Here is a 24,942-nt window from a genome sequence, read left to right as displayed (position 1 = left end):
GCGGAAGCAAGCCTTTGAAACCCATTTGTAACTCGCTGCGTTTCGGCTCACGAGCTGGGCGGCGAGCGTGGTGCCACACTTGTGTGGCCGGTTTTCCCGTGGACACTGGCTAGACCAGATACGTCCGGCGGACGCAAGCCTTTGAAAATCATTTGTAACTCGCTGCCTTTCGGCTCACGAGCTGGGCGCCGAGCGTGGTGCCACACTTGTGTGGCCGGGTTTCCCGTGGACGCTGGCTAGACCAGATACGTCATGCGGACGCAAGCCTTTGAAACCCATTTGTGACTCGCTGCCTTTTAGCTCACGAGCTGGGCGGCGAGCGCGGTGCCAGATTTGTGTGGCCAGGTTTCCCGTAGACGCTGGCTAGACCAGATACGTCCGGCAGACGCAAGCCTTTGAAACCCATTTGTGACTCGCTGCCTTACGGCTCACGAGCTGGGCGGCGAGCGCGGTGCCACATTTGTGTCGCCAGGTTTCCCGTGGACGCTTGCTAGACCAGATACGTCAGGCGGACGCAAGCCTTTTAAACCCATTTTTGACTCGCTACCTTTCGGCTCACGAGCTAGGCGGCGAGCGCGGTGCGACATTTGTCTGGACGGGTTTCCCGTGGACGCTGGCTAGACTTGATACGTCCGGCGGACGCAAGCCTTTGAAACCCATTTGTAACTCGCTGCCTTTCGGCTCACGAGCTGGGTGGCGAGTGTGGTGCCACACCTGTGTGGCCGGGTTTTCCGTGGACGCTGGCTAGACCAGATACGTCTCGCGGAAGCAAGCCTTTGAAACCCATTTGTAACTCGCTGCCTTTCGGCTCACGAGCTGGGCGGCGAGCGTGGTGCCACACTTGTGTGGCCGGGTTTCCCGTGGACACTGGCTAGACCAGATACGTCCGGCGGACGCAAGCCTTTGAAACCCATTTGTAACTCGCTGCCTTTCGGCTCACGAGCTGGGCGGCGAGCGTGGTGCCACACTTGTGTGGCCGGGTTTCCCGTGGACGCTGGCTAGACCAGATACGTCATGCGGACGCAAGTCTTTGAAACCCATTTGTGACTCGCTGCCTTTTAGCTCACGAGCTGGGCGGCGAGCGCGGTGCCAGATTTGTGTGGCCAGGTTTCCCGTAGACGTTGGCTAGACCAGATACGTCTGGCAGTCGCAAGCCTTTGAAACCCATTTGTGACTCGCTACCTTTCGGCTCACGAGCTGGGCGGCGTGCAAGCCTTTGAAACCCATTTGTGACTCGCTGCCTTTCGGCTTACAAGCTGGGCGGCGAGCGTGGTGCCACATTTGTGTGGCCGGGTTTCCCGTGGACACTGTCTAGACCAGATACGTCCGGCGGACGCAAGCCTTTGAAACCCATTTGTAACTCGCTGCCTTTCGGCTAACGAGATGGGCGGCGAGCGCGGTGCCATATTTGTGTGGCCGAGTTTCCCGTGGACGCTGGCTAGACCAGATACGTCCGGTGGACGTAAGCCTTTGAAACACATTTGTGACTCGCTGCCTTACGGCTCACGAGCTGGGCGGCGAGCGCGGTGCCGCATTTGTGTCGCCAGGTTTCCCGTGGACGCTTGCTAGACCAGATACGTCAGGCGGACGCAAGCCTTTGAAACCCATTTTTGACTCGCTACCTTTCGGCTCACGAGCTAGGCGGCGAGCGCGGTGCGACATTTGTCTGGCCGGGTTTCCCGTGGATGCTGGCTAGACTTGATACGTCCGGCGGACGCAAGCCTTTGAAACCCATTTGTAACTCGCTGCCTTTCGGCTCACGAGCTGGGTGGCGAGTGTGGTGCCACACCTGTGTGGCCGGGTTTTCCGTGGACGCTGGCTAGACCAGATACGTCTCGCGGAAGCAAGCCTTTGAAACCTATTTGTAACTCGCTGCCTTTCGGCTCACGAGCTGGGTGGCGAGTGTGGTGCCACACCTGTGTGGCCGGGTTTTCCGTGGACGCTGGCTAGACCAGATACGTCTCGCGGAAGCAAGCCTTTGAAACCCATTTGTAACTCGCTGCCTTTCGGCTCACGAGCTGGGCGGCGAGCGTGGTGCCACACTTGTGTGGCCGGGTTTCCCGTGGACACTGGCTAGACCAGATACGTCCGGCGGACGCAAGCCTTTGAAACCCATTTGTAACTCGCTGCCTTTCGGCTCACGAGCTGGGCGGCGAGCGTGGTGCCACACTTGTGTGGCCGGGTTTCCCGTGGACGCTGGCTAGACCAGATACGTCATGCGGACGCAAGCCTTTGAAACCCATTTGTGACTCGCTGCCTTTTAGCTCACGAGCTGGGCGGCGAGCGCGGTGCCAGATTTGTGTGGCCAGGTTTCCCGTAGACGCTGGCTAGACCAGATACGTCTGGCAGTCGCAAGCCTTTGAAACCCATTTGTGACTCGCTACCTTTCGGCTCACGAGTTGGGCGGCGTGCGCGGTGCCACATTTGTGTGGCCGGGTTTCCCGTGGACGCTGGCTAGACTTGACACGTCCGGCGGACGCAAGCCTTTGAAACCCATTAGTAACTCGCTGCGTTTCGGCTCACGAGCTGGGTGGTGAGTGTGGTGCCACACCTGTGTGGCCGGGTTTTCTGTGGACGCTGGCTAGACCAGATACGTCCGGCGGACGCAAGCCTTTGAAACCCATTTGTAACTCGCTGCCTTTCGGCTCACGAGCTGGGCGGCGAGCGTGGTGCCACACTTGTGTGGCCGGGTTTCCCGTGGACGCTGGCTAGACCAGATACGTCCTGCGGACGCAAGCCTTTGAAACCCATTTGTGACTCGCTGCCTTTCGGCTCACGAGCTGGGCGGCGAGCGCGGAGCCACATTTGTGTGGCCAGGTTTCCCGTGGACGCTGGCTAGACCAGATACGTCCGGCGGACGCAAGCCTTTGAAACGCATTTGTAACTCGCTGCCTTTCGGCTCACGAGCTGGGCGGCGAGCGTGGTGCCACACTTGTGTGGCCGGGTTTCCCGTGGACGCTGGCTAGACCAGATACGTCCTGCGGACGCAAGTCTTTGAAACCCATTTGTGACTCAATGCCTTTCGGCTCACGAGCTGGGCGGCGAGGGCGGAGCCACATTTGTGTGGCCAGGTTTCCCATGGACGCTGGCTAGACCAGATACGTCCAGCGGACGCAAGCCTTTGAAACCCATTTGTGACTCGCTGCCTTTCGGCTTACGAGCTGGGCGGCGAGCGTGGTGCCACATTTGTGTGGCCGGGTTTCCTGTGGACACTAGCTAGACCAGATACGTCCGGCGGACGCAAGCCTTTGAAACCCATTTGTAACTCGCTGCCTTTCGGCTAACGAGATGGGCGGCGAGCGCGGTGCCATATTTGTGTGGCCGAGTTTCCCGTGGACGCTGGCTAGACCAGATACGTCCGGTGGACGTAAGCCTTTGAAACACATTTGTGACTCGCTGCCTTACGGCTCACGAGCTGGGCGGCGAGCGCGGTGCCACATTTGTGTCGCCAGGTTTCCCGTGGACGCTTGCTAGACCAGATACGTCAGGCGGACGCAAGCCTTTGAAACCCATTTTTGACTCGCTACCTTTCGGCTCACGAGCTAGGCGGCGAGCGCGGTGCGACATTTGTGTGGCCGGGTTTCCCGTGGACGCTGGCTAGACTTGATACGTCCGGCGGACGCAAGCCTTTGAAACCCATTTGTAACTCGCTGCCTTTCGGCTCACGAGCTGGGTGGCGAGTTTGGTGCCACACCTGTGTGGCCGGGTTTTCCGTGGACGCTGGCTAGACCAGATACGTCTCGCGGAAGCAAGCCTTTGAAACCCATTTGTAACTCGCTGCCTTTCGGCTCACGAGCTGGGCGTCGAGCGTGGTGCCACACTTGTGTGGCTGGGTTTCCCGTGGACACTGGCTAGACCAGATACGTCCGGCGGACGCAAGCCTTTGAAACCCATTTGTAACTCGCTGCCTTTCGGCTCACGAGCTGGGCGGCGAGCGTGGTGCCACACTTGTGTGGCCGGGTTTCCCGTGGACGCTGGCTAGACCAGATACGTCATGCGGACGCAAGCCTTTGAAACCCATTTGTGACTCGCTGCCTTTTAGCTCACGAGCTGGGCGGCGAGCGCGGTGCCAGATTTGTGTGGCCAGGTTTCCCGTAGACGCTGGCTAGACCAGATACGTCTGGCAGTCGCAAGCCTTTGAAACCCATTTGTGACTCGCTACCTTTCGGCTCACGAGTTGGGCGGCGTGCGCGGTGCCACATTTGTGTGGCCGGGTTTCCCGTGGACGCTGGCTAGACTTGACACGTCCGGCGGACGCAAGCCTTTGAAACCCATTAGTAACTCGCTGCGTTTCGGCTCACGAGCTGGGTGGTGAGTGTGGTGCCACACCTGTGTGGCCGGGTTTTCTGTGGACGCTGGCTAGACCAGATACGTCCGGCGGACGCAAGCCTTTGAAACCCATTTGTAACTCGCTGCCTTTCGGCTCACGAGCTGGGCGGCGAGCGTGGTGCCACGCTTGTGTGGCCGGGTTTCCCGTGGACGCTGGCTAGACCAGATACGTCCTGCGGACGCAAGCCTTTGAAACCCATTTGTGACTCGCTGCCTTTCGGCTCACGAGCTGGGCGGCGAGCGCGGAGCCACATTTGTGTGGCCAGGTTTCCCGTGGACGCTGGCTAGACCAGATACGTCCGGCGGACGCAAGCCTTTGAAACGCATTTGTAACTCGCTGCCTTTCGGCTCACGAGCTGGGCGGCGAGCGTGGTGCCACACTTGTGTGGCCGGGTTTCCCGTGGACGCTGGCTAGACCAGATACGTCTTGCGGACGCAAGTCTTTGAAACCCATTTGTGACTCAATGCCTTTCGGCTCACGAGCTGGGCGGCGAGGGCGGAGCCACATTTGTGTGGCCAGGTTTCCCATGGACGCTGGCTAGACCAGATACGTCCAGCGGACGCAAGCCTTTGAAACCCATTTGTGACTCGCTGCCTTTCGGCTTACGAGCTGGGCGGCGAGCGTGGTGCCACATTTGTGTGGCCGGGTTTCCCGTGGACACTGGCTAGACCAGATACGTCCGGCGGACGCAAGCCTTTGAAACCCATTTGTAACTCGCTGCCTTTCGGCTAACGAGATGGGCGGCGAGCGCGGTGCCATATTTGTGTGGCCGAGTTTCCCGTGGACGCTGGCTAGACCAGATACGTCCGGTGGACGTAAGCCTTTGAAACACATTTGTGACTCGCTGCCTTACGGCTCACGAGCTGGGCGGCGAGCGCGGTGCCGCATTTGTGTCGCCAGGTTTCCCGTGGACGCTTGCTAGACCAGATACGTCAGGCGGACGCAAGCCTTTGAAACCCATTTTTGACTCGCTACCTTTCGGCTCACGAGCTAGGCGGCGAGCGCGGTGCGACATTTGTCTGGCCGGGTTTCCCGTGGACGCTGGCTAGACTTGATACGTCCGGCGGACGCAAACCTTTGAAACCCATTTGTAACTCGCTGCCTTTCGGCTCACGAGCTGGGTGGCGAGTGTGGTGCCACACCTGTGTGGCCGGGTTTTCCGTGGACGCTGGCTAGACCAGATACGTCTCGCGGAAGCAAGCCTTTGAAACCCATTTGTAACTCGCTGCCTTTCGGCTCACGAGCTGGGCGGCGAGCGTGGTGCCACACTTGTGTGGCCGGGTTTCCCGTGGACACTGGCTAGACCAGATACGTCCGGCGGACGCAAGCCTTTGAAACCCATTTGTAACTCGCTGCCTTTCGGCTCACGAGCTGGGCGGCGTGCGTGGTGCCACACTTGTGTGGCCGGGTTTCCCGTGGACGCTGGCTAGACCAGATACGTCATGCGGACGCAAGCCTTTGAAACCCATTTGTGACTCGCTGCCTTTTAGCTCACGAGCTGGGCGGCGAGCGCGGTGCCAGATTTGTGTGGCCAGGTTTCCCATAGACGCTGGCTAGACCAGATACGTCCGGCAGACGCAAGCCTTTGAAACCCATTTGTGACTCGCTGCCTTACGGCTCACGAGCTGGGCGGCGAGCGCGGTGCCACATTTGTGTCGCCAGGTTTCCCGTGGACGCTTGCTAGACCAGATACGTTAGGCGGACGCAAGCCTTTGAAACCCATTTTTGACTCGCTACCTTTCGGCTCACGAGCTAGGCGGCGAGCGCGGTGCGACATTTGTCTGGCCGGGTTTCCCGTGGACGCTGGCTAGACTTGATACGTCCGGCGGACGCAAGCCTTTGAAACCCATTTGTAACTCGCTGCCTTTCGGCTCACGAGCTGGGTGGCGAGTGTGGTGCCACACCTGTGTGGCCGGGTTTTCCGTGGACGCTGGCTAGACCAGATACGTCTCGCGGAAGCAAGCCTTTGAAACCCATTTGTAACTCGCTGCCTTTCGGCTCACGAGCTGGGCGGCGAGCGTGGTGCCACACTTGTGTGGCCGGGTTTCCCGTGGACACTGGCTAGACCAGATACGTCCGGCGGATGCAAGCCTTTGAAACCCATTTGTAACTCGCTGCCTTTCGGCTCATGAGCTGGGCGGCGAGCGTGGTGCCACACTTGTGTGGCCGGGTTTCCCGTGGACGCTGGCTAGACCAGATACGTCATGCGGACGCAAGCCTTTGAAACCCATTTGTGACTCGCTGCCTTTTAGCTCACGAGCTGGGCGGCGAGCGCGGTGCCAGATTTGTGTGGCCAGGTTTCCCGTAGACGCTGGCTAGACCAGATACGTCCGGCAGACGCAAGCCTTTGAAACCCATTTGTGACTCGCTGCCTTTTGGTTTACGAGCTGGGCGGCGAGCGCGATGCCACATTTGTGTGGCCGGGTTTCCCTTGGACGCTGGCTAGACCAAATACGTCCAGCGGACGCAAGCCTTTGTAACCCATTTGTAACTCGCTGCCTTTCGGCTCACGAGCTGGGCTGCGAGCGTGGTGCCACACTTGTGTGGCCGGGTTTCCCGTGGACGCTGGCTACCAGATACGTCCGGCGGACGCAAGCCTTTGAAACCCATTTGTAACTCGCTGCCTTTCGGCTCACGAGCTAGGCGGCGAGCGCGGTGCCATATTTGTGTGGCCGAGTTTCCCGTGGACGCTGGCTAGACCAGATACGTCCGGTGGACACAAGCCTTTGAAACACATTTGTGACTCGCTGCCTTTCGGCTCACGAGCTGGGCGGCGAGCGCGGTTCCACATTTGTGTGGCCAGTTTCCCGTGGACGCTTGCTAGACTAGATACGTCAGGCGGACGCAAGCCTTTGAAACCCATTTTTGACTCGCTACCTTTCGGCTCACGAGCTGGGCGGCGAGCGCGGTGCGACATTTGTGTGGCCGGGTTTCCCGTGGACGCTGGCTAGACTTGATACGTCCGGCGGACGCAAGCCTTTGAAACCCATTTGTGACTCGCTGCCTTTCGGCTCACGAGCTGGGCGGCGAGCGTGGTGCCACACTTGTGTGGCCGGGTTTCCCGTGGACACTGGCTAGACCAGATACGTCCGGCGGACGCAAGCCTTTGAAACCCATTTGTAACTCGCTGCCTTTCGGCTAACGAGATGGGCGGCGAGCGCGGTGCCATATTTGTGTGGCCGAGTTTCCCGTGGACGCTGGCTAGACCAGATACGTCCGGTGGACGTAAGCCTTTGAAACACATTTGTGACTCGCTGCCTTACGGCTCACGAGCTGGGCGGCGAGCGCGGTGCCGCATTTGTGTCGCCAGGTTTCCCGTGGACGCTTGCTAGACCAGATACGTCAGGCGGACGCAAGCCTTTGAAACCCATTTTTGACTCGCTACCTTTCGGCTCACGAGCTAGGCGGCGAGCGCGGTGCGACATTTGTCTGGCCGGGTTTCCCGTGGACGCTGGCTAGACTTGATACGTCCGGCGGACGCAAGCCTTTGAAACCCATTTGTAACTCGCTGCCTTTCGGCTCACGAGCTGGGTGGCGAGTGTGGTGCCACACCTGTGTGGCCGGGTTTTCCGTGGACGCTGGCTAGACCAGATACGTCTCGCGGAAGCAAGCCTTTGAAACCCATTTGTAACTCGCTGCCTTTCGGCTCACGAGCTGGGCGGCGAGCGTGGTGCCACACTTGTGTGGCCGGGTTTCCCGTGGACACTGGCTAGACCAGATACGTCCGGCGGACGCAAGCCTTTGAAACCCATTTGTAACTCGCTGCCTTTCGGCTCACGAGCTGGGCGGCGAGCGTGGTGCCACACTTGTGTGGCCGGGTTTCCCGTGGACGCTGGCTAGACCAGATACGTCATGCGGACGCAAGCCTTTGAAACCCATTTGTGACTCGCTGCCTTTTAGCTCACGAGCTGGGCGGCGAGCGCGGTGCCAGATTTGTGTGGCCAGGTTTCCCATAGACGCTGGCTAGACCAGATACGTCCGGCAGACGCAAGCCTTTGAAACCCATTTGTGACTCGCTGCCTTACGGCTCACGAGCTGGGCGGCGAGCGCGGTGCCACATTTGTGTCGCCAGGTTTCCCGTGGACGCTTGCTAGACCAGATACGTCAGGCGGACGCAAGCCTTTGAAACCCATTTTTGACTCGCTACCTTTCGGCTCACGAGCTAGGCGGCGAGCGCGGTGCGACATTTGTCTGGCCGGGTTTCCCGTGGACGCTGGCTAGACTTGATACGTCCGGCGGACGCAAGCCTTTGAAACCCATTTGTAACTCGCTGCCTTTCGGCTCACGAGCTGGGTGGCGAGTGTGGTGCCACACCTGTGTGGCCGGGTTTTCCGTGGACGCTGGCTAGACCAGATACGTCTCGCGGAAGCAAGCCTTTGAAACCCATTTGTAACTCGCTGCCTTTCGGCTCACGAGCTGGGCGGCGAGCGTGGTGCCACACTTGTGTGGCCGGGTTTCCCGTGGACACTGGCTAGACCAGATACGTCCGGCGGACGCAAGCCTTTGAAACCCATTTGTAACTCGCTGCCTTTCGGCTCACGAGCTGGGCGGCGAGCGTGGTGCCACACTTGTGTGGCCGGGTTTCCCGTGGACGCTGGCTAGACCAGATACGTCATGCGGACGCAAGCCTTTGAAACCCATTTGTGACTCGCTGCCTTTTAGCTCACGAGCTGGGCGGCGAGCGCGGTGCCAGATTTGTGTGGCCAGGTTTCCCGTAGACGCTGGCTAGACCAGATACGTCCGGCAGACGCAAGCCTTTGAAACCCATTTGTGACTCGCTGCCTTTTGGTTTACGAGCTGGGCGGCGAGCGCGATGCCACATTTGTGTGGCCGGGTTTCCCTTGGACGCTGGCTAGACCAAATACGTCCGGCGGACGCAAGCCTTTGTAACCCATTTGTAACTCGCTGCCTTTCGGCTCACGAGCTGGGCTGCGAGCGTGGTGCCACACTTGTGTGGCCGGGTTTCCCGTGGACGCTGGCTACCAGATACGTCCGGCGGACGCAAGCCTTTGAAATCCATTTGTAACTCGCTGCCTTTCGGCTCACGAGCTAGGCGGCGAGCGCGGTGCCATATTTGTGTGGCCGAGTTTCCCGTGGACGCTGGCTAGACCAGATACGTCCGGTGGACACAAGCCTTTGAAACACATTTGTGACTCGCTGCCTTTCGGCTCACGAGCTGGGCGGCGAGCGCGGTGCCACATTTGTGTGGCCAGTTTCCCGTGGACGCTTGCTAGACTAGATACGTCAGGCGGACCCAAGCCTTTGAAACCCATTTTTGACTCGCTACCTTTCGGCTCACGAGCTGGGCGGCGAGCGCGGTGCGACATTTGTGTGGCCGGGTTTCCCGTGGACGCTGGCTAGACTTGATACGTCCGGCGGACGCAAGCCTTTGAAACCCATTTGTAACTCGCTGCCTTTCGGCTCACGAGCTGGGCGGCGAGCGTGGTGCCACACTTGTGTGGCCGGGTTTCCCGTGGACACTGGCTAGACCAGATACGTCCGGCGGACGCAAGCCTTTGAAACCCATTTGTAACTCGCTGCCTTTCGGCTCACGAGCTGGGCGGCGAGCGTGGTGCCACACTTGTGTGGCCGGGTTTCCCGTGGACGCTGGCTAGACCAGATACGTCATGCAGACGCAAGCCTTTGAAACCCATTTGTGACTCGCTGCCTTTTAGCTCACGAGCTGGGCGGCGAGCGCGGTGCCAGATTTGTGTGGCCAGGTTTCCCGTAGACGCTGGCTAGACCAGATACGTCCGGCAGACGCAAGCCTTTGAAACCCATTTGTGACTCGCTGCCTTTTGGTTTACGAGCTGGGCGGCGAGCGCGATGCCACATTTGTGTGGCCGGGTTTCCCTTGGACGCTGGCTAGACCAGATACGTCCGGCGGACGCAAGCCTTTGTAACCCATTTGTAACTCGCTGCCTTTCGGCTCACGAGCTGGGCTGCGAGCGTGGTGCCACACTTGTGTGGCCGGGTTTCCCGTGGACGCTGGCTAGACCAGATACGTCCGGCGGACGCAAGCCTTTGAAACCCATTTGTAACTCGCTGCCTTTCGGCTCACGAGCTAGGCGGCGAGCGCGGTGCCATATTTGTGTGGCCGAGTTTCCCGTGGACGCTGGCTAGACCAGATACGTCCGGTGGACACAAGCCTTTGAAACACATTTGTGACTCGCTGCCTTTCGCCTCACGAGCTGGGCGGCGAGTGCGGTGCCACATTTGTGTGGACAGGTTTCCCGTGGACGCTGGCTAGACTTGATACGTCCGGCGGACGCAAGCCTTTGAAACCCATTTGTAACTCGCTGCCTTTCGGCTCACGAACTGGGTGGCGAGTGTGGTGCCACACCTGTGTGGCCGGGTTTTCCGTGGACGCTGGCTAGACCAGATATGTCTCGCGGAAGCAAGCCTTTGAAACCCATTTGTAACTCGCTGCCTTTCGGCTCACGAGCTGGGCGGCGAGCGTGGTGCCACACTTGTGTGGCCGGGTTTCCCGTGGACACTGGCTAGACCAGATACGTCCGGCGGACGCAAGCCTTTGAAACCCATTTGTAACTCGCTGCCTTTCGGCTCACGAGCTGGGCGGCGAGCGTGGTACCACACTTGTGTGGCCGGGTTTCCCGTGGACGCTGGCTAGACCAGATACGTCATGCGGACGCAAGCCTTTGAAACCCATTTGTGACTCGCTGCCTTTTAGCTCACGAGCTGGGCGGCGAGCGCGGTGCCAGATTTGTGTGGCCAGGTTTCCCGTAGACGCTGGCTAGACCAGATACGTCCGGCAGACGCAAGCCTTTGAAACCCATTTGTGACTCGCTGCCTTTTGGTTTACGAGCTGGGCGGCGAGCGCGATGCCACATTTGTGTGGCCGGGTTTCCCTTGGACGCTGGCTAGACCAGATACGTCCGGCGGACGCAAGCCTTTGTAACCCATTTGTAACTCGCTGCCTTTCGGCTCACGAGCTGGGCTGCGAGCGTGGTGCCACACTTGTGTGGCCGGGTTTCCCGTGGATGCTGGCTTGACCAGATACGTCCGGCGGACGCAAGCCTTTGAAACCCATTTGTAACTCGCTGCCTTTCGGCTCACGAGCTGGGCGGCGAGCGCGGTGCCACACTTGTGTGGCCGGGTTTTCCGTGGACGCTGGCTAAACCAGATACGTCCGGCGGACGCATTCCTTTGAAACCCATTTGTAACTCGCTGCCTTTCGGCTCACGAGCTGGGCGGCGAGCGTGGTGCCACACTTGTGTGGCCGGGTTTCCCGTGGATGCTGGCTAGACCAGATACGTCCGGCGGACGCAAGCCTTTGAAACCCATTTGTAACTCGCTGCCTTTCGGCTCACGAGCTAGGCGGCGAGCGCGGTGCCACACTTGTGTGGCCGGGTTTTCCGTGGACGCTGGCTAGACCAGATACGTCCGGCGGACGCAAGCCTTTGAAACGCATTTGTAACTCGCTGCCTTTCGGCTCACGAGCTGGGCGGCGAGCGTGGTGCCACACTTGTGTGGCCGGGTTTCCCGTGGATGCTGGCTAGACCAGATACGTCCGGCGGACGCAAGCCTTTGAAACCCATTTGTAACTCGCTGCCTTTCGGCTCACGAGCTGGGCGGCGAGCGCGGTGCCACACTTGTGTGGCCGGGTTTTCCGTGGACGCTGGCTAAACCAGATACGTCCGGCGGACGCATGCCTTTGAAACCCATTTGTAACTCGCTGCCTTTCGGCTCACGAGCTGGGCGGCGAGCGTGGTGCCACACTTGTGTGGCCGGGTTTCCCGTGGATGCTGGCTAGACCAGATACGTCCGACGGACGCTAGCCTTTGAAACGCATTTGTAACTCGCTGCCTTTCGGCTCACGAGCTGGGCGGCGAGCGTGGTGCCACACTTGTGTGGCCGGGTTTCCCGTGGACACTGGCTAGACCAGATACGTCCGGCGGACGCAAGCCTTTGAAACCCATTTGTAACTCGCTGCCTTTCGGCTCACGAGCTGGGCGGCGAGCGTGGTGCCACACTTGTGTCGCCGGGTTTTTCGTGGACGCTGGCTAGACCAGATACGTCCGGCGGACGCAAGCCTTTGAAACCCATTTGTAACTCGCTGCCTTTCGGCTCACGAGCTGGGCGGCGAGCGTGGTGCCACACTTGTGTGGCCGGGATTCCCGTGGACGCTGGCTAGACCAGATACGTCCGGTGGACGCAAGCCTTTGAAACCCATTTGTGACTCGCTGCCTTTCGGCTCACGAGCTGGGCGGCGCGCGCGGTGCCACATTTGTGTGGCCAGGTTTCCCGTGGACGCTGGCTAGACCAGATACGTCTGGCAGTCGCAAGCCTTTGAAACCCATTTGTAACTCGCTACCTTTCAGCTCACGAGCTGGGCGGCGTGCGCGGTGCCACATTTGTGTGGCCGGGTTTCCCGTGGACGCTGGCTTGACTTGATACGTCCGGCGGACGCAAGCCTTTGAAACCCATTTGTAACTCGCTGCCTTTCGGCTCACGAGCTGGGGCGGCGAGCGTGGTGCCACACTTGTGTGGCCGGGTTTCCCGTGGACGCTGGCTAGACCAGATACGTCCTGCGGACGCAAGTCTTTGAAACCCATTTGTGACTCAATGCCTTTCGGCTTACGAGCTGGGCGGCGAGCGCGGAGCCAGATTTGTGTGGCCAGGTTTCCCGTGGACGCTGGCTAGACCAGATACGTCCAGCGGACGCAAGCCTTTGAAACCCATTTGTGACTCACTGCCTTTCGGCTTACGAGCTGGGCGGCGAGCGTGGTGCCACATTTGTGTGGCCGGGTTTCCCGTGGACGCTGGCTAGACCAGATACGTCCGGCGGACGCAAGCCTTTGAAACCCATTTGTAACTCGTTGCCTTTCGGCTCACGAGATGGGCGGCGAGTGCGGTGCCATATTTGTGTGGCCGAGTTTCCCGTGGACGCTGGCTAGACCGAATACGTCCGGTGGACACAAGCCTTTGAAACACATTTGTGACTCGCTGCCTTTCGGTTTACGAGCTGGGCGGCGAGCATGGTGCCACACTTGTGTGGTCGGGTTTCCCGTGGACGCTGGCTAGACCAGATACGTCATGCGGACGCAAGCCTTTGAAACCCATTTGTGACTCGCTGCCTTTCGGTTTACGAGCTGGGCGGCGAGCGCGATGCCACATTTGTGTGGACGGGTTTCCCGTTGACGCTGGCTAGACCAGATACGTCCGGCGGACGCAAGCCTTTGTAACCCATTTGTAACTCGCTGCCTTTCGGCTCACGAGCTGGGCGGCGAGCGTGGTGCCACACTTGTGTGGCCGGGTTTCCCGTGGACACGGGCTAGACCAGATACGTCCGGCGGACGCAAGCCTTTGAAACCCATTTGTAACTCGCTGCCTTTCGGCTCACGAGCTAGGCGGCGAGCGCGGTGCCACACTTGTGTGGCCGGGTTTTCCGTGGACGCTGGGTAGACCAGATACGTCCGGCGGACGCAAGCCTTTGAAACCCATTTGTAACTCGCTGCCTTTCGGCTCACGAGCTGGGCGGCGAGCGTGGTGCCACACTTGTGTGGCCGGGTTTCCCGTGGACACTGGCTAGACCAGATACGTCCGGCGGACGCAAGCCTTTGAAACCCATTTGTAACTCGCTGCCTTTCGGCTCACGAGCTGGGCGGCGAGCATGGTGCCACACTTGTGTGGTCGGGTTTCCCGTGGACGCTGGCTAGACCAGATACGTCATGCGGACGCAAGCCTTTGAAACCCATTTGTGACTCGTTGCCTTTGAAACCCATTTGTAACTCGCTGCCTTTCGGCTCACGAGCTAGGCGGCGAGCGCGGTGCCACACTTGTGTGGCCGGGTTTTCCGTGGACGCTGGCTAGACCAGATACGTCCGGCGGACGCAAGCCTTTGAAACCCATTTGTAACTTGCTGCCTTTCGGCTCACGAGCTGGGCAGCGAGCGCGGTGCCACATTTGTGTGGCCAGGTTTCCCGTGGACGCTTGCTAGACCGAATACGTCAGGCGGACGCAAGCCTTTGAAACCCATTTTTGACTCGCTACCTTTCGGCTCACGAGCTGGGCGGCGAGCGCGGTGCGACATTTGTGTGGCCGGGTTTCCCGTGGACGCTGGCTAGACTTGATACGTCCGGCGGACGCAAGCCTTTCAAACCCATTTGTAACTCGATGCCTTTCGGCTCACGAGCTGGGTGGCGAGTGTGGTGCCACACCTGTGTGGCCGGGTTTTCCGTGGACGCTGGCTAGACCAGATACGTCTCGCGGAAGCAAGCTTTGAAACCCATTTGTAACTCGCTGCCTTTCGGCTCACGAGCTTGGCGGCGAGCGTGGTGCCACACTTGTGTGGCCGGGTTTCCCGTGGCCGCTGGCTAGACCAGATACGTCCGGCGGACGCATGCCTTTGAAACCCATTTGTAACTCGCTGCCTTTCGGCTCACGAGCTGGGCGGCGAGCGCGGTGCCACATTTGTGTTGCCATACCGTCTCATGAACATGGCACCATTGGGCGCGTGCGTCACGTGACAAGCAAGGTTAGGTGCAGACTTGATCCCCTGGCGAGTGTGGCACCTTAGTGCGCTGGTCGTATTTCCGGGTTGGGTCTCTTGGGTCGACCCTTGTGCTTTTGTGAGTGCGGCGCCCTGGTGTGCGTTTCACGTTTGGGTACTCAAGTGGCCCATTCATATTCGTTACTCGACTCGAAGAGTGAACTCGACCCGAGGAGATATGTAGAGTCGACACGAGGAGTAGCCAGTCGACTCGCGGATTCGGTACTTGACTCGAGGATTGGACTCAACTCGAGGCGACATCTAGAGTCGGCACGAGGAGTAGCTTGTCGACTCGTGGACTCGGTACTCGACTCGAGGAGTCAACTCAACTCGAGGAGAAACGTAGAGTCAGGACGAGGAGTAGCTTGTCTACTCGTGGACTCGGTACTTGACTCGAGGAGTGAACTCAACTCGAGGAGAAACGTAGAGTCGGCACGAGGAGTAGCTTGTCGACTCGTGGACTCGGTGCTCGACTCGAGGAGTGAACTCGACTCGAGGAGAAACGTAGAGTCAGCACGAGGAGTAGCTTGTCGACTCGTGGACTCAGTACTCGACTCGAGGAATGAACTCAACTCGAGGAGAAACGTAGAGTCGGCACGAGGAGTAGCTTGTCGACTCGTGGACTCGGTGCTCGACTCGAGGAGTGAACTCGACTCGAGGAGAAACGTAGAGTCAGCACAAGGAGTAGCTTGTCGACTCGTGGACTCGGTACTCGACTCGAGGAATGAACTCAACTCGAGGAGAAACGTAGAGTCGGCACGAGGAGTAGCTTGTCGACTCGTGGACTCGGTGCTCGACTCAAGGAGTGAACTCGACTCGAGGAGAAACGTAGAGTTGGCACGAGGAGTAGCTTGTCGACTCGTGGACTCGGTACTCGACTCGAGGAATGAACTCAACTCGAGGAGAGACGTAGAGTCGGCACGAGTAGTAGCTTGTCGACTCGTGGATTCGGTACTCGACTCGAGGAGTGAACTCGACCCGAGGAGATATGTAGAGTCGACACGAGGAGTAGCCAGTCGACTCGCGGATTCGGTACTTGACTCGAGGAGTGAACTCAACTCGAGGAGAAACGTAGAGTCGGCATGAGGAGTAGCTTGTCGACTCGTGGACTCGGTACTCGACTCGAGGAGTCAACTCAACTCGAGGAGAAACGTAGAGTCAGCACGAGGAGTAGCTTGTCTACTCGTGGACTCGGTACTTGACTCGAGGAGTGAACTCAACTCGAGGAGAAACGTAGAGTCGGCACGAGGAGTAGCTTGTCGACTCGTGGACTCGGTGCTCGACTCGAGGAGTGAACTCGACTCGAGGAGAAACGTAGAGTCAGCACGAGGAGTAGCTTGTCGACTCGTGGACTCGGTACTCGACTCGAGGAATGAACTCAACTCGAGGAGAAACGTAGAGTCGGCACAAGGAGTAGCTTGTCGACTCGTGGACTCGGTGCTCGACTCGAGGAGTGAACTCGACTCGAGGAGAAACGTAGAGTTGGCACGAGGAGTAGCTTGTCGACTCGTGGACTCGGTACTCGACTCGAGGAATGAACTCAACTCTAGGAGAGACGTAGAATCGGCACGAGGAGTAGCTTGTCGACTCGTGGATTCGGTACTCGACTCGAGGAGGGAACTTAACTCGAGGAGAAACGTAGAGTCGGCACGCGGAGTAGCTTGTCGACTCGTGGACTTGGTACTCCACTCGAGGAGTGAACTCAACTCGAGGAGAAACGTAGAGTCGGCATGAGGAGTAGCTTGTCGACTCGTGGACTCGGTGCTCGACTCGAGGAGTGAACTCAACTCGAGGAGAAACGTAGAGTCGGCACGCGGAGTAGCTTTTCGACTCGTGGACTTGGTACTTGACTCGAGGAGTGACCTCAACTCGAGGTGACATGTAGAGTCGGCACGAGGAGCAGTTCACTCGGCCATAGGGCAGTTCACTCGGCCAATGGCCGAGTGAACCTTCCAGCCGCCCAGGCAGTTCACTCGGCCATTGGCCGAGTGAACCATCCAGCAGTTCACTCGGCCAATGGCCGAGTGAACCTTCCAGCCGCCCAGGCAGTTCACTCGGCCATTGGCCGAGTGAACCTTCCAGCAGTTCACTCGGCCAATGGCCGAGTGAACCTTCCAGCCGCCCAGGCAGTTCACTCGGCCATTGGCCGAGTGAACCTTCCAGCAGTTCACTCGGCCAATGGCCGAGTGAACCTTCCAGCCGCCCAGGCAGTTCACTCGGCCATTGGCCGAGTGAACCTTCCAGCAGTTCACTCGGCCAATGGCCGAGTGAACCTTCCCGCTGCCCATGCAGTTCACTCGGCCATTGGTCGAGTGAACCTTCCAGCAGTTCACTCGGCCAATGGCCGAGTGAACCTCAGCCGGCCCAAGCCTTTCACTCGGCCAATGGCCGAGTGAACCTCACCACCATGTTCACTCGGCCATTGGCCGACCCAACCATTGAAGGGGTCAAATGGCCGACTCAAGCATGCTCACTCGGCCAAGGGGTCTTCAAACCATCTCTTGGCCGCCTATAAATACAAGGGTCCCTCCCTTGACCCAGGTAATCCATTTTTGAGTCCCGAAACGCTGCCGAACTCGTACTTCGCTCGTTTCGCTCATCTTTGGCCTCTCACCACCCCTAAAACCTCTATACTCCACCTCAATCCCACTAATGTTGAGCGTCGGAGAGGTAAACAGGGGCACCCCCCCTGTTTCCCCTTTGTAGTTCACAATCCCTTTCTTGCTTTTCAGGTATCGAGACGAGGTGAGCTTCACCCATAGCTAAGGGACGACTTGGGATACCAAGTCCGACACGCTCGAGCCGGAGTGAGACGACTTGGTCCGGCCTTGAGTCTAACCACTCTGGGCTCCTAAATCGTTGTCTGAAAATCAGCGACAACATTTTGGCGCTAGAAGGAGGGGATCTCTCGACCTTGGCGACACATCCCCTCTACCAGTCTTCTTCTCACTTCTACAACTCTCGAGAGATGAGTCATGGCCCCGCCACCGCCGTGGGCGCCCAAGCAACGAGCTCGAGGTGCGGCCTCCGAAGCCCCGTGCGTCGTCTTGGAGGGCAACCTCGTGATAACGAGAGCCAGCCCCGAGACCCGGCGAATGACCCCGAGGCCGCAGTCCGAGAGGACACTACTCGAAGGCTCACCAAACTCCTAGACCGCCCCGGCGTTACCGGTGCGCTCATCGCCGACCTCCTCGACTTCAACGACGTTGACGACATCAACCACGAGACCAACCTCGACCACGCTATTCACGAAAGTGGACACACGCACACGCTTCCAAGGGGACACCCTCGGGCGGCCGCGTCGAAACGTCAACTTTCTGATGAGCACCCGCACGCGCCCTCGAGGGGGCACCCTCGGGCGACCACGTCAAGACGACAAGTGTCGAAAGGTACACGGGGGCGCTCAACCTCTAAGCCCCGAGAGGGATGCTCCAAGCTATCCATCCGCCTCCAAAACCCCCAGGGAGATGACGACAACAATGGCCGTGTCGTCTATCGAGAACGTCACTCAAATGACGCACTCTCGCCTAAAGTGATAGGGACGGCCACCGGAGACTTGATAGATCACCTCAATTCCCAGAAGGAATCTCAAGAGAGCGACTTGAGGGAAAAGCTCAACGCCCAACACGAGATCGCGAGCAAGATCGTATTGGGGCGTCAACCACCTGACGCTGCTAACTACGCACCTAACAAGAAACGCGCCTCCACACTCGCCGCATCGGCCGTCGCTCCCGACTCGCGAAGGAAGAGGCGCAGAAAAGGTCGAGTCCCTAATGACCTTCCTTCTCCGACCCCGAAGCGATCCTTCATCCCGCTCAACACACCGCCCGACTGGATCCTGAGCTTACGCCGCGATGAGTTGGGAAGCCCCGCTCCACTCACAAAGGACCCCGCGAAGCGAGATCGAAGTAGGTTCTGCGAATACCACAAAGATCACGAGCACGTGACGATCGAATGCAACCAGCTTAAGAAGCGAATTGATTCCCTAATTCGAGGTGGGGACTTCAAGGAATTCGTCGCATCTGCTAGCAAGCCATGATTGTCGCGACTTCGACCTTTAAATTCATGCCCGAACCCGATCGGCTTCGTGATCACTTTTATTTCGAAAATGTAATTTCTTCTTTTTTCAAAGAAGGCCAAGTGCCATGACTACCTGTAACGACCCCCTTTATTGCAATAAAAAGTTATTCTACACATGACAACCTTTTTGTATACCTCCAACACAAGAGTTTCTTGGCCTTCGTCTCACAAACGCAAGAAACTCGGGGGGTAACAGGGATCAATGCTCAATCAAAAACAACTCAACAACAACTCAAAGAAAAAATATAATAATAAAGTCTCAAGGGGCCAATGGTTAGGCCGGAGGTCCCAAAGAAAGACATCTCACGTAACTCCTCAAGATGAGTTCATTCCTCGAGTCGAGTTTCGAATCCGCGAGTCGACCGATACTCCTCGCGCCGACTCTTCACGGAACTCCTCGCGCAGGCCCTGCATAAGCCCTCGAGCCGAGTTCGAGTCCACGAGTCGACTGATACTCCTCGTGCCGACTCTTCACACATCTCCTCGAGACGAGCTCATTCCTCGAGTCGAGCTCCAAGTCTGCGAGTCGACCGATACTCCTCGCGCCGACTCTTCACGGAACTCCTCGTGCAGGCCCTGCATAAGCCCTCGAGCCGAGTTCAAGTCCACGAGTCGACTGATACTCCTCGTGCCGACTCTTCACACATCTCCTCGAGACGAGCTCATTCCTCGAGTCGAGCTCCGAGTCCGCGAGTCGACCGATACTCCTCGCGCCGACTCTTCACGAAACTCTTCGTGCAGGCTCTACATAAGCCCTCGAGCCCAGTTCGAGTCCACGAGTCGACTGATACTCCTCGTGCCGACTCTTCACACATCTCCTCGAGACGAGCTCATTCCTCGAGTCGAGCTCCGAGTCCGCGAGTCAACAGATACTCCTCATGCCGACTCTTCACGAAACTCCTCGTGCAGGCTCCACGTGAGTCCTCGAGTCGAGTTCGAGTCCACGAGTTGACCGATACTCCTCGGTCCGACTTCACATGCCTCCCCGAGACGAGTTCATTCCTCGAGTTGAGTATCGAGCCCACAAGCCAACTAACCACTCCTCGTGCAGGCTCTACATGAGCCCTCGAGTTGAGTATCGAGCCCACAAGCCAACTAACCACTCCTCGTGCAGGCTCTACATGAGCCCTCGAGTTGTGTCCCGAGTCCACAAGTCAACTAACTACTCCTCGTGCAGGCTCTACGTGAGTCCTCGAGTTGAGTCCCGAGTCCGCGCTCGCCGCCCAGCTCGTGAGCCGAAAGGCAGCGAGTTACAAATGGGTTTCAAAGGCTTGCGTCCGCCAGGTCGTATCTGGTCTAGCTAGCGTCCACGGGAAACCTCGCCACGTAAATGTGGCACCGCGCTCGCCGCCCAGCTCGTGAGCCGAAAGGCAGCGAGTTACAAATGGGTTTCAAAGGCTTGCGTCCACCAGGACGTATCTGGTCTAGCCAGCGTCCACGGGAAACCTCACCACGCAAATGTGGCACCACGCTCGCCGCCCAGCTCGTGAGCCGAAAGGCAGCGAGTTACAAATGGGTTTCAAAGGCTTGCGTTTGCCAGGACGTATCTGGTCTAGCCAGCGTCCACGGGAAACCTCGCCACGCAAATGAGGCACCGCGCTCGCCGCCCAGCTCGTGAGCCGAAAGGCAGCGAGTTACAAATGGGTTTCAAAGGCTTGCGTCTGCCAGGACGTATCTGGTCTAGCCAGCGTCCACGGGAAACCTCGCCACGCAAATGTGGCACCGCGCTCGCCGCCCAGCTCGTGAGCCGAAAGGCAGTGAGTTACAAATGGGTTTCAAAGGCTTGCGTCCGCCAAGACGTATCTGGTCTAGCCAGCGTCCATGGGAAACTTCGCCACGCAAATGTGGCACCGCGCTCACCGCCCAACTCGTGAGCCGAAAGGCAGCGCGTTACAAATGGGTTTCAAAGGCTTGCGTCCGCCAGGACGTATCTGGTCTAGCCAGCGTCCACGAGAAACCTCGCCACGCAAATGTGGCACCGCGCTCGCCGCCCTGCTCGTGAGCCGAAAGGCAGCGAGTTACAAATGGGTTTCAAAGGCTTGCGTCCGCCAGGACGTATCTGGTCTAGCCAGCGTCCACGGGAAACCTCGCCACGCAAATGTGGCACCGCGCTCGCCGCCCAGCTCGTGAGCCGAAAGGCAGCGAGTTACAAATGGGTTTAAAAGGCTTGCGTCCGCCAGGACGTATCTGGTCTAGCCAGCGTCCATGGGAAACCTGGCCACACGAATGTGGCACCGCGCTCGCCGCCCAGCTCGTGAGCCGAAAGGCAGCGAGTTTCAAATGGGTTTCAAAGGGTTGCGTCCGCCGGGCGTACCTGGTCTAGCCAGCGTCCACAGGAAACCTCGCCACGCGAATGTGGCTTCGCGCTCGCCGCCCAGCTCGTGAGCCGAAGGGCAGCGAGTTTCAAATGGGTTTCAAGGGCTTCCGTCCGCCGGGAGTATCTGGTCTAGCCAGCGTCCGCGGGAAACCCGGTCACACAAATGTGGCACCAAGGCCCCCCGTGGCCCAGGCCGTGCGGACCGATCATGCCTTCATTTTTTAGGTCAAGAAAACAAGCCACACACGATCAACTCGGAACAAAAGCCGTCCCCCACGACGCACAAAAGCCGTCCCCCGTGACGCACATAAAGCCGTCCCCCGTGACGCACAAAAGCCGTCCCTTGCGACGCACAAAGGCCGTCCGCCGTGATGCACAAAATCCGTCCCTTGCGATGCACAAAGGCCGTCCCTCGTGACGCACAATAAGTCGTCCCTCGTGACGCACAAAGGCCGTCACTCGTGACGCGCAAAGGTCGTTCCCCGTGACGCGAACCCGAGAGCATTCATACCGCATCCGCGTAAAAGCGTAGATTTTGAGTTTCCACTCGACCTATGCTCGACCGGAAACTCGGGGGGCTAATGTTCTCGGCCCGTCTAGGGCCGACGAGGACAAAGGCATTTCTTCGACCCGCGTGGCTGGTGCGAGGTCTTGAACGGTGAATCCCTGACCCAACCAGGGGCCGGCCCAAACCAATGGCCAAGTCAAATGCCTTGCCCGGCCATTGGCCGAGTCAATGGCTCACTCGGCCATAGGGCAGTTCACTCGGCCAATGGCCGAGTGAACCTTCCAGCCGCCCAGGCAGTTCACTCGGCCATTGGCCGAGTGAACCATCCAGCAGTTCACTCGGCCAATGGCCGAGTGAACCTTCCAGCCGCCCAGGCAGTTCACTCGGCCATTGGCCGAGTGAACCTTCCAGCAGTTCACTCGGCCAATGGCCGAGTGAACCTTCCAGCCGCCCAGGCAGTTCACTCGGCCATTGGCCGAGTGAACCTTCCAGCAGTTCACTCGGCCAATGGCCGAGTGAACCTTCCAACTGCCCATGCAGTTCACTCGGCCATTGGCCGAGCGAACCTTCCAGCAGTTCACTCGGCCAATGGCCGAGTGAACCTCAGCCGGCCCAAGCCTTTCACTCGGCCAATGGCCGAGTGAACCGCACCACCATGTTCACTCGGCCATTGGCCGACCCAACCATTGAAGGGGTGAAATGGCCGACTCAAGCATGCTCACTCGGCCAAGGGGTCTTTAAACCACCTCTTGGCCGCCTATAAATACAAGGGTCCCTCCCTTGACCCAGGTAATCCATTTTTGAGTCCCGAAACGCTGCCGAACTCGTACTTTGCTCGTTTCGCTCATCTTTGGCCTCTCACCACCCCTAAAACCTCTATACTCCACCTCAATCCCACTAATGTTGAGCGTCGGAGAGGTAAACAAGGGCCACCCCCCTGTTTCCCCTTTGTAGTTCACAATCTCTTTCTTGCTTTTCAGGTATCGAGACGAGGTGAGCTTCACCCATAGCTAAGGGACGACTTGGGATACCAAGTCCGACACGCTCGAGCCGGAGTGAGACCACTTGGTCCGGCCTTGGGTCTAACCACTCTGGGCTCCTAAATCGTTGTCCGAAAATCAGCGACAACATCTTATATAAAATGACAATAAGTTCAAGCGCGAATTCAATGACGAAAGTTGTGTCGGTCGTGGCCGTGAATGCTAGGCGCGTGTTAGACAGTGCTCATCATCTCATTGTCTTTGTGCTAGAGGATTCTCCCTTTTGACAAGTCGGTTGCTCGGTTGAGGTCACCTCGCTAGTGAATGTGATGAACTCTTTGAGGTGCCCACCTCGGATCAGGGAATCAATTTGCTTCCTAAGCCGGTAGCATTCGATTGTCACGTGTCCGTGATCCCGGTGATATTCGCATTGCTTGATTTTGTCCCTCGTCGCGGGGTCCGTCTTCAATGGGGGCGGAGATCCTAGCTTCTCCCTGTGTAAGCTTAGGATTCGGCCGGGCGTCGTGTTGAGTGGGACGAAGGATTGCTTCGGGGCTGGAGAAGGATGGTCATTAGGGACTCGACCGTTTCTACGCCTCTTCCTTCGCGAGCCGAGACCGGTGGCTGGTGCCATGAGTGTGGCGGCGCGCTTCTTATTGGATGCGCGGTCAACAACGTTGGGTGGTTGATGTCCCAAGACGACTTCTCTCTCGATCCCGCGTTGGGCGTTGAGTTTCTCTCTCAAGTATCCACGGGATTCCCTTCGGGAATCGAGATGGTCTCTCAAGTCTCCGTCGGCCATGCCTATCACCCTCGGCAAGGATACGTCGTTCAAGTGACGCCCTCGACAGACGCCACAGCCATTGACGTCGTCATCCCCCCGGGGGTTTTGGACGCGGATGGTGAGCTTGGAGCGTCCCTTTCGGGACCTAGAGGTCGAGCGTCCCCGAGTATTACTCGACACTTCACGCCTTGACGCGGTCGCCCGATGGTGTCCCCTCGAGGGCGCGTGCGTGTGCTCATTAGAAAGTTGACGTCTAGACGCGGTCGCCCGAGGGTGTCCCCTTTGAAGTGTGCGCGTGCGTCCCCTTTTGTGAATAGCGTGGTGGAGGTTTGTCTCGTTGGTTCTTGACTTCGTCACGTAACCGGGGTCTTCCTCGTCATGGTCGACGTAGTTGTCGGGGTCGAGGAGGTCGGCGATGAGCGCGCCGGTGACGCCGGGGCGGTCTAGGAGCTCGGCCAGCCTTCGAGCCGTGTCCTCTCGGACTGCGGCCTCGGGGACATTCGTCGGGTCTCGATGCTGGCTCTCATTATCATGAGGATGCCCTTCGAGACGGTGCGCAGAGCTTTGGAGGTCGTGACTCGAGCTAGTCGCTCGGGTGCCCACGGAGGTGGCGGGGACACGACTCATCTCTTGAGAGTCGTAGAAGTAGCAGGAAAGAGGGATGGAAGGGAGAGCGCCGCCAAGGTCGGGAGGTCCCCTCCTTCTAGCGCCAAAATGTTGTCGCTGTTTTTCGGACAACCATTTAGGAGCCCAAAGTGGTTAGACCCAAGGCCAGACCAAGTGGTCTCACTTCGGCTCGAGCGTGTCGGACTCGGTATCCCGAGTCGTCCCTTAGCTGTGAATGTCCCTTGAGTTTGTCAGAGTACCTGAAAAGGAGTAAAGTACAGGAGAACTAGGAAGGGAAAACAGAGGGGGTGCCTCTGTTTACCTCTCCGACGCTCAACATTAGTAGGATTGAGGTGGATATAGAGGGTTTAAGTGTTTAGAGGCCAAAGATGAGTGAAACGAGTGAGTTATGAATTCGACAGCGTTTCGGGGCTCAAAATTGGATTACCTTGACCGGGGGGACCCCGGCATTTATAGGCGACCGAGGGGCATTTTGGGCATCCCCTTGGGTCGGCCGTGGAGCCGGAGGCCGGCTTTGGGTCGGCCATGGAGCCGAAGGCCAGCCCTGGGTCGGCCATGGAGCCGGAGGCCGACCCTGGGTCGTCCATGGAGCCGAATGCCGGCCAGGGAGTTGGAGGCCGAGCTCATGAGGCCGAAGGTCGAGCTCATGATGCCGAGTGGAGGTCGAGCTCACTTGGCCGAGGTCATGAGGCCGAGGTCGAGCTCATGATGCCGAGTGGAGGTCGAGCTCACTTGGCCGAGCTCATGAGGCCGAGGTCGAGCTCATGAGGCCGAGGTCGAGCTCATGAGGCCGAGTGGAGGTC

The sequence above is a fragment of the Urtica dioica genome, chromosome 5 (genome assembly GCF_054948205.1).
Source record: "Urtica dioica subsp. dioica isolate 48M chromosome 5, U.dioica_male_clone48M_v1_H2, whole genome shotgun sequence".
Taxonomy (NCBI): Eukaryota; Viridiplantae; Streptophyta; class Magnoliopsida; order Rosales; family Urticaceae; genus Urtica; species Urtica dioica.
The sequence above is the reverse complement of the archived record's forward strand: the minus strand, read 5'-3'. Positions refer to the sequence as shown.